The sequence below is a fragment of the Lygodium microphyllum genome, chromosome 2 (assembly GCF_053477565.2).
Source record: "Lygodium microphyllum isolate KBCC chromosome 2, Lygodium_microphyllum_v1.1.10, whole genome shotgun sequence".
Classification (NCBI taxonomy): domain Eukaryota; kingdom Viridiplantae; phylum Streptophyta; class Polypodiopsida; order Schizaeales; family Lygodiaceae; genus Lygodium; species Lygodium microphyllum.
Genome location: NC_141136.1, coordinates 182,569,725 through 182,579,722, shown reverse-complemented (window position 1 = coordinate 182,579,722; position 9,998 = coordinate 182,569,725). Strand labels below are relative to the sequence as shown.

Below are 9,998 nucleotides of genomic sequence, written 5' to 3'. Positions count from 1 at the left end.
AGCATACTATCACACTATTTAGACATATAAAATCAGCTTCCTTTTATTACCTTGTTAAATTGGGTTCATTAAACTCAGTCTTTAGTACATAAAAAACAATTCAAAAATCAGATAATTAATTTCACCATCACTCCGCGGAGTGAAACAAAAACTGTCTTTCTGTAGAAAGACACCATCCAACCTAGGATAGGTTGGAAGGTTTGTGATCACACTCCATTCATAGTCAATAGGGAATTTATTGGCTCAGAGCCCCTCGCTTCCATGAGCCTTTGGAGCCATCCTACATAATAGGGGCACTTATCACTCGGCCCTTTGTCCTCTCATGTGCTCGAGTGATCAAATATCAAAAAAACCTATCTCCCTTAGGAGCATAGGACCCAAACCCGCAGGTGAGTTTTTTCAAAAAACACCTACCTTCCTCGAGAGCGTAGGACCCCCACCCTCAGGTGAGTTTTTCCACACTCCACAGAGTGTTTAGGGAGCATTGCATTGGGGACCCCAGTGTCTCGAACCACCACAATCCACAACTCGTCCGACTGTGCAAGCTCGGAATCATAAGAGCCATAACTCATCATTCACAAATCCAAAATTAGTCATAACCATAAGACATTTTTAACACACTTATCAATGTATGTGATGCATGGAATCTATCCCCTCCATCAATTCTCCTATTCCTTCCTAAAAAACAATTGATAATACTAACATGCTTTTACAAGTTTAAGTAAGTTCTAACTAATTGTGATCCTTTTCTTATATACTAACTTGATTATCGCCGTTCAACCATCCATCGTGATTACAGTTTATGGCCGCAACCTTGGTTTGTTGTGGACTAACCCGTCCTTCAGTTTGAATAGATTTGGCGTTAACTTCCACTTGCGCTTCAACAGTGACTACTTTTTCACGTTGGGGAGTTCTCTAAGCGTGACCTTGCTTAGCATCTCGATGTCTTTTGGGAGCTATGAAAGAAGCTACTGGATTCGAGTAGCACTTTCATGTATGGGTGGAGAGAGAGAGAGAGAGAGAGAGAGAGAGAGAGAGAGAGAGAGAGAGAGAGAGAGAGAGAGAGAGAGAGAGAGAGGCTGATTGCAACAGAACTTCATCACGTCAGTAGCAGAGATACTTCCGCACGGATCATTATATCTCAGTGTGTGTCTTGACATGATGCTCTATCCCTGTTTATATAGTAACCAAAGAGGAGGGGGGGTAAAGAGAGGATACTTGCTTTTTAGCATTTTTTTAAATGACTTCATCAATGACAAAGATAGAACACTTTCTTTTAGCATTTTTGATGATGTCATTGATGACATCAAAGGGGCTCCATTTTTGCAGTGTTAAGATAAAAATTGACGAATATATGGGTGAGCACGAACTACGTGTCATTGGGCGGGTGACCAAGGCATAGAACTTGGCATCTTGGCCTTGGCATACTTGGCAATGGGCTACAAAGGCTTTGTTGGTGCCATTGGCTATGCGTGAGAAGCTTCCACTAGTTTGTAGGAAAATCTTTTCGGGAGATCACCCATCTCAGTAGTGTTGTCACCCAAGTGCACCTAACTGCCAAGTGACCATCCACTAGGCTAGTTCTTTTTGTTGTTCTATACTACAAATATAGTTTTTATAAGCTAGTCTTGGGAGGGTTTCCCAAGTCTTTCTTCCATGAACTGGCATATAATACCTCATTAATAATAACAATTATCTTCATAAGTAGAGAAAGTTTCATAATTAGAGCTAATTTTTTTAAAAAATGTGCAACATAAATCAATTTTCTTTGGAATGTATAGGCATATTGTTTATTAAAATAAACTAAGTAATGGAGACATTACATATTGATTCACATAAACTCTCTCTCTCTCTCTCTCTCTCTCTCTCTCTCTCTCTCTCTCTCTCTCTCTCCAATTGGTATTAGGTGATGGGTCCTAGGGTGTTCGACCATAGTATGTTGCAATCATATGCATAGAGTTTTTTGTGGCTAGTGAAGCTTGAGTGAGCTGGGCATTTAATTCAATATTGTAGAATGCATCACACATTTGAGAGCTTGCATACTCAAGTTTTTGAAATTTCACTTTCAAAATGATGTGTGCATAGATTTCACGGCTAGAAGAGTTGGGAGTACAAATTTAAGCTCAAGGATTGCTCTTGAGCTTTTCCATGAGCTTGAGGAGCTAGGTTTTGGTTGATATTCATAGAAAAAAAATAGATAATTAGTTTTATTTTTGTATTTTTTTGGATCAAAAACATGGTTTTTGCATGCTGTAGAACTATATGATCAAGTAGTCTAACCCAAGGTCTTAAGATTCTCGGTACTGATTGGTTATATTGGATTTTTGAATTTCTTCATAGTAGGTTGTTGCTACATCTATAGCAGACCATTGTATAGGAGCAAATGCATATGGATTTAAAGCATCATCAACACATACAGTTGGTGAAATTGTGCGTGCGAGGTGGGGCTTTTCGGTGCACATTGATGTTGATGGTGTTTTGCCCACTTCACCGTGACGGATACGCATAGTAGTAGCATGTTTCGGCTTTTATAGGCTTCAATGTCTTGATTGCTTTGGTGGACTTTTCTTCCCCCCCCCCAAGACAAGTAATAGTGTTAGCACTGTTTAATCTGCCTTGAAGGGGCATGTTATGCCAACCTTTGATTGGAGATTGTGCTATCCTTGTCACTCACCATTTATAATTGCTAAAGATGGAGGTTGCTTTTTGATAGGTTCAATTTGCGTGTGTATGGGAGAAGAAAAGGGCCACTAATTCTGTCAAAAGGAAAAAGAAAAGGGTGGCTAAAAACAAGGGAGGGAAAAAGCAGATTCAAAAAAAAAGGAAGGAAGAAGGAATCGTGGAAGGAAAAGAGAACGATGGAAGAATTTGGGAAAAAGCTCTGAGCGCGTACTGAGCGCTGGAGTCATATGCAAGAGAGAGGATTAGAGAATTGAAACAGGGGAAGAAAGGAGGATGATACTCTGCAGCTGAAAAAGGAGAATTACACTGGAAATAGAAAATAAGAAAGACATCTATGGCAGAGGAGAAGAGAAAGCGCTGGAAGGCAGAGACAGAGTGTTGAAGTCGGGTGGAAGAGAGAGGATTGGGGGAGAAAGCTCTGAGAGGGGACAGAGTGTTGAAGTCGTATGTGAAACAGAGGATTGGAGGGTGAAAGAAAGAGGACAGTCTGAGGTTGAAACCAGTCCAGAAGGTCGATGCCGGTAGACTGAAAGGACACCTATTGCTGAATCATGAATTATCCCGTGCTCCCGGGCGCCTGCCATGGCCTCTTCACCGACGTCTTCACCCTCCTGAACCTGAAGCAACAGAGCTCGGCGGACGATGCAGTAAGGATGCTGCACTGAAGATGAAGCAGTGAGGAGGATGCGGTGTGAACGCTGCGCTGAAGATGATAACGGAGGACGATAGCTCAAGACGACAGTAAAAGCTCTGCAATTTGAGGGTATGAGAGAGAATTGGGGAGGAAAGAAGACGGCGATAGAAGAACTGTGACGATGGAGGAAAACTGAGAGGAGCACAAGTATCAGTTGCTTTGAGCAGATTACAAAACCCATAAAATATACGACTATGGATATATTAAAGACATGGACTAATGTTGGTCTGATATATACTCGGGAGGATATGTTTACTTCACAGACTTACCCCAAGGACGAGATATCACATGCTGATGGTGAAAAGCAATGGATGTCTCATCTGATTTAACAGAGCTTGGAAGGTCGCCTGTTGCTGTTTTCTGTGCTGGTGTCAAGTCAATTCTTGACATTCCCAGAACGTTAGAGTACCTTGAGACTGAAGGTGTTACTGTTATTGGATACAAGACCAATGAATTTCCTGCTTTCTTTACTCGCCACAGTGGCTGCAAGGTACCTTGTCGTGTTGATTCTCCAGACGAATGTGCAGATATCATATCATGTCTTCGATTTCCAAGGCTTATGCAAACTTGTTTAGGGGAAAGAACCCCAACATGACCCTTCCCATAGGGTCTCATACAAGGTGCGAACTCTAGTTTGGATTTAGAGAGTGGACTGCTCATTGGGGTGCCAATCCCGGAAGAACATGAAGCAGCTGCCAAGCCGATTGAGTCAGCAATCAGTAGTTCTTTGCAAGAAGCATTGAAGCAAAAGATTAGTGGAAGCACAATCACCCCCTTTTTACTCAAAAGAGTCAATGAAATTACTGGTGGAGCCTCGCTTGCTGCAAACATAGAGCTGGTTAAGTCTTCTGCAAGGGAAGTCTGATGACAATGTGACCATCATATTGAATGATATCTCATCGTGGTTGGATGACAGAATAAGGTCCCAGTCCGTTCATGACTAAAGATTTCCATCTTCATATGTACTAAATTATTGTTACCCGAGGGGAGACTTACCGAGTATCGATGTTTCGTATTAAGGTGTGATTTTGCTGGTTTTTCTCCTATGCCAAGAACAGATTTGTGACTTCAAATTCCTTATAGTATTGGACATTATTATGATCTGTACTAAAACTGTTTTCTAAACCTCTTGTATATACCTCTGAGGATCTTCTGTATTCGTCTTTTATTGCTGCTGTAACTATTCTGAAGAAATATAAATATGATCCTTTGTGGAGGCCGCCACTATTGACGATCTATCCTTCTATCCTGAAATTATTCAAAGTCCTCAGTGATCGCGACTTGGGTTTCGAAAACCCTTCGACACCGTCAACCATCCAGCAAAGTGCCCTCCACACGCAGAGTCATGGTTGTAACGTGTCACTAGAATCCTCTAGGACACGTCTTAGCAGTCCATCGGAAAGGTTGTCTAGAAAACTCCACCCGGCACTCCCATGGAATGTTGCGGGTTTTGCAATCTAGGACTTTCCGCGTTTGCCATGTAACGGAAGTGTCCTGGTCGTTTCCCACTTAGGATCGACCGGAATTGTTTGGTCATTTACTAACAGCGACTAGCGTCAGACCTGATCGATCTACTTTACACAGAAACGCCTGGTCTGAAGCAGATTCGTGCTGCACTTGGTTCAAGGAGAATGGGAAACGAGAGGGATGCAAGGCTCGACCTCTCTGCCAAAAGGCATAGTCCCATTCCGTTCCCCTAAAACAGCGTGAATCGGGTAATCGGTAATTCCAAGTCATCGTTCTCATTACTTGTTTCGGTGATGTTGATCATCCTTCTGTTCGTCGAAGACTTTGAGAAAAGTTCCCGGCTAACCGGGACCACCCATCCATAGGACGGACCCATGGTCCATCCTCCGCACTTTCCTCGGTTTGTTTTAGTTATGTAATTACCTACCACATTAGTTTGACATATACAAACAGCTTCTTTGATTAACCCTCTTATGCACTGGTTCCTTCACGTAATCTTATCACAGGACATAAAGAAAACAATGCCAAACAACTTCTTTATTATCATTTTATCCTTTTATCTTTGAAATACAAGGAGTTCCCGCCCGTAGGCGTATTCATAATCCGCCCGAAGGCTATCCAGTAATCCACCAGGGATCACTAATCCAAGCTTCCGCCCGTAGACTAGTATGCGGGCCTCGAGATCCAATCCCGAGTCACGTTAGCCTCTTGTGCAGGACCCGGAAGGCGAGGGATTTACGGCCAGAGCCCCCCTGGCACCCAAGCGTCCTCCTGCTCCAAGTAGAACTCAACGGAGAGACCTCTCGCGGCGGGTTCGGTCCACGTTCCTGGCGCGGCTAACAACCCCCTTGGTTAGGGTCAGGCAGGCAGTCGGGGGTAACTGAAGCTGCCTCTCCCTTCAGGCCTTCAACCTGAAGTATTTAGATATATTCTCATCCTTTAGTTCATTGAGCAAACAATGCAAACAGTGCTTTCTAAACTGTTACAAGCACAATCAATTTCCAGTGATCGTTTAGCTGGCAAACTGTTAAGGAGTGACTCCTTTTCTCCGAATGCAACCCGCATTCGATCCGGAATCAATTGCAACTTGGCAAGATTCCTATCATTCTTGGGTTAGGGTCATACCCTACCAATACTTTAGGTTTTGTTGTGGTAGGCTCCAGCGACCATGTCGCTTTAGTTTATTGTCTGGTCATTTGCTTCAAGGCAAATACCTAACTTTCCTTTTCCTTGGCAATTATCCCCCAAGAAAAGTGAGTAACAGGATGATTACTCATCCTCTTGTAAGTTAAATTCTTTCAATAACTTGCCAACCTCATTTCGAGAGATGACAAAACTCTCTTGTGGACAAATCTCAAGTCTATACGATGTTGCAACCTTTTTGCACATGTGTTGCATCATTCCACGGGATCATTCTACCCATTGAATGGCGTCCTCCGGCCACGGAATTACCTCTAGCCGAGTAGCAGGGTTTAGGGTATCCTCCAACCCATTCCTAATTATGTTGTCCCATGGTCCTAGAAATTTGCAACTCCGTCGGAGTTTCATCATTAGAACGAATGATCCTTAGGATAAAACCTTAGATCATTTTATGCATGAACATCCAATTGATTCGACATTTCGTGAACGTGTGTAAGATCTTTGGGTTTGCGGGTTTAGACTTGGCAACAAGTGTAAAACTAGGTCGAATTCTTATTGCACTTGGCACTTGGGATACCTATCATATCGACTGAGCCATGCCCATATGAATCCCTTGTGTTTTAGGTTACTTAGACAACTCAATATACTTGTATTGCGACAAGGATGAACCTTCTAAAGGTAATAAACTAAATCTAATGGAGAACAATAGTTACAACTACACCAATACGCGTAAACATGCGATTTATTGCTTCTACGCATCACATGGTTCACGATAATTTTATCTTTCCTTGGTGTAGCAAAAATGCATGATAATCTGGATACTAACTTTTCCTAAGACCTATTAATCATGCCTACAACCTTGTAGTCTATACTTTCGAATCTTATGCTTTGACGAACCATGCAACCTTTCCTAAATGCGGCTTCTGATGAATGACGTCTTCGCATGATGACTATGCAATACGCAACATTCTCCTAGCTATAATGTAGTTAACGAAGTTTATACCAACTAAAGCTAGTGTTAACTCATTCTATTTTACATGCTATTTGCAGGTCCATAAGATCATTTTCGTACTCTATTATTTCTTTTCGGATAATATATTATGGGTGTTAACCTTTCCTCATGAAATCATTACGAGGAGGATGTTACCTAACATGCGGCACACGCTTATTCCTACCATGTCTAGGACGAAAGAGAATGCACTTATAAATTCCATTTCTTTGCCCTAAGTTTAGGCTCATTACTTTGATAATGTACCAAAAAAAAAAACTACATGCAACTAGTCTTCTAAGGTGGATAACTCGTTTCAAATTCATGACATATTTCAATCTTGCCTAATGTTTCAAGAGATACTTTATCAAATGTATTTTTTTCCAATTTCCACATGCATTAAAATTAAGCGTAAAATTGCAATTCCCTTTATGAACTAAGCGCGCCTAATCATTTCTTTATGCGAAAATAACTCGAAAGAACCTGGACTTGAGGGCTCGGGGAGATATCCACTTGTATACTCGGAGATGAACCTCCCGCGGTCGCACCTTGTGATCTTTTTGGGGCCATCGTAGGCGTAGATTCGGCTTCTGATTTGCCTTTGTGGTCTACGAATTGACTTGCCTCGGAATGCGGCCTTCCGACTTTTGCATTTTTCCTCGTATGCGGAAGATTCCTTTGCGGGATGGCGCTTGCGGAAAAAGGGCTTTAAAGTCTTTTTGCGAAAAGCCTTTTTCGATGGGTCTAGTGGGGGTCCTTACGGGCTTCACCTTCCCCTCTTCAAAGTCCCGGGGAGGGTTATGAATGGGCCTTTGGGAAATGTGGTGGGAAGGGGGCTTAAGGAAGCCCCCTCCTTAGAAGCTTCTGGACTCCTGCAGCCACGTGGGGGGGGGGGGGGGGAGGGGGTCGTTATCCAGGCGGGGCGGGTCTGCGGCAGCCTGGCGGGGCCGTGGCGGTGGCTATGGCAGACTGGCGGCTAGCGGGCGGACTGGGCGACTGCAGCGCGACGATGTCGGCGACCTCCTCCAACACGGTGACCAGCTCCAGCACGTCCGGCGCGGCGACCTCCTCCAGCTCCTCTAGCACCCCCTTGCTAGGGGGTGTTTATATAGGCATGGGGGGGGGGTGGGGAAGAGAGTCCTCCACACACGTGGAGGACTCCCCCTCATGCAGTCCGACTTCACTCCTCTTAGCCATTTCCCCCCCACACTCCCTCTCCTCCAGCCATGCATCGGCTGGGGGAAGGGATAATAATTAAAAAAATTTTCCTTGAATTTATCCAATTGCCCCTTCCCAAGCGGTCGTTTCCTTGCGGTTTTTTACGGTCCTCAACCCCTGCCTCTAATTTACAATGTGGCGGCCTCGTGAATGGTATGGATTAAGCTACCAATAATACGATGTAGGTGATACCCTTGCACAGGGTCTACACGGCGTGCGGAAAGTTTAATATTTACGGTACGTAGTACGTGGAAATATTACATCCTCTCCCCCTTAGAAGAATCGAGATGTCCTCATCTCGAGAAAAACTAGGGATATTGAAGACTGAGAGAGCTTTCATCCATCCAGGTAGCATCCTCTTCGGGATAATCTTTCCACTGGACGAGGCATTCTCTCAAGGTTCTAGATGTCAACTATCTCTCCCTGACATCTAAAATCTTTTCTGGTCTTAGTTCAAGGACTCCTTGACTAGGCATTACAATTTGTTGGTCATCAAGTACATGATTTGGGTTGGGTACATACCTTTTTAAGAGACTAATATGGAATACATTGTGGACTTTTAGGTTATCAGGAAGTTGCAATTTATAAGCATTGGGTCCTAGGCATTTGAGGATTTTATACGGACCACAATACCTTGGACTTAGCTTCTTGCATTCACCTAGAGATAAAGAGCTTCTCTTGGGGCGTACCCGTATGAAAACCATGTCCCCTTCTCCGAAGACCCTCTCTTGGCGTTTCAAATCCGCATATGCCTTTTGTCTATCTTTGGCTGCTTGTATGTCTTGTCTTATTGACTTTATTTGGTCATCCATGTCCTCCAACATTTGTCTTGAAGCTTCCACTCTTAGGGTAGGATCCGAAAAATTTAGGGGACTTCGACAATCATGACCATACAATGCCTGAAAAGGGGTCATTTGAATGCTCTGCTGGTAAGAAGCATTGTAAGCAAATTCTACTAACGGCAAGTATTGAATCCATCTCTTTGGCTCTCGACAGCAGTAAGCCCTAAGCATATCCTCAATGATTTGATTTACTCGCTCTGTTTGTCCATCTGTTTGGGGATGGTAGGCAGTGCTAAAACAGAGTTGAGTTCCAATAGCTTCAAAGATAGCTTTCCAGAAGTGTGAAGTGAAAAGAGAATCTCGATCGCTAATGATCCTTCTAGGTAACCCATGTAGCTTGAATATTTCTTTGATAAACACTCTTGCAATATCGGAGGCTTTATAGTTTGTCTTTACTGGAATCAGGTGTGCAACCTTCGTAAGCATGTCAACTACAACCATAATGGAGTTGTATCCTCCTTGGACTTGGGGTAAGCCCACCACAAAGTCCATACTGATGAATTCCCATTTCATTTGGGGAATGTCAAGTGGTTGTAACTTTCCTGGCATCATGACATGCTCAGCCTTGATACGTTGGCAAGACAAACATTCGGTGACATATTTGAGGACGTCACCTTTGAGCCTCTCCCAATAATATCTCTTCCTGACTGCATTAAGAGTTTTTGCATAGCCTGGATGTCCTGCGAAAGGGGAGTCATGAGCTTCCCAGAATATCTTCTGCTTAAGTGACTGGCTTGCTGGTATACATAGCCTTGTTCTATAGTAAATAAGTCCATTGTCAACAGAAAATTCATGATACTTGGCCGGTAACTTCAAATTCTGATCCTTGGTAGATATTTCTTTTATCATTGCTTGGTAGGCCAAGTCATGGCATGCTTCCTCTCTAGCCAATTCGAGTATAGGGTTGCTTGGCATAGATACCTTTGTAGCCAGAGATCTGGCCGTTGATGGATTCTGCAAGATTAGG

At 43.3% G+C, this 9,998-nt stretch overlaps 1 pseudogene; it reads left to right on the top strand.

Moving 5' to 3' along the window:
- Positions 1–3,683: 3,683 nt before the first annotated feature.
- On the top strand, positions 3,684–4,241 carry LOC148040678 (pseudouridine-5'-phosphate glycosidase pseudogene; annotated as a pseudogene).
- Positions 4,242–9,998: the final 5,757 nt, after the last annotated feature.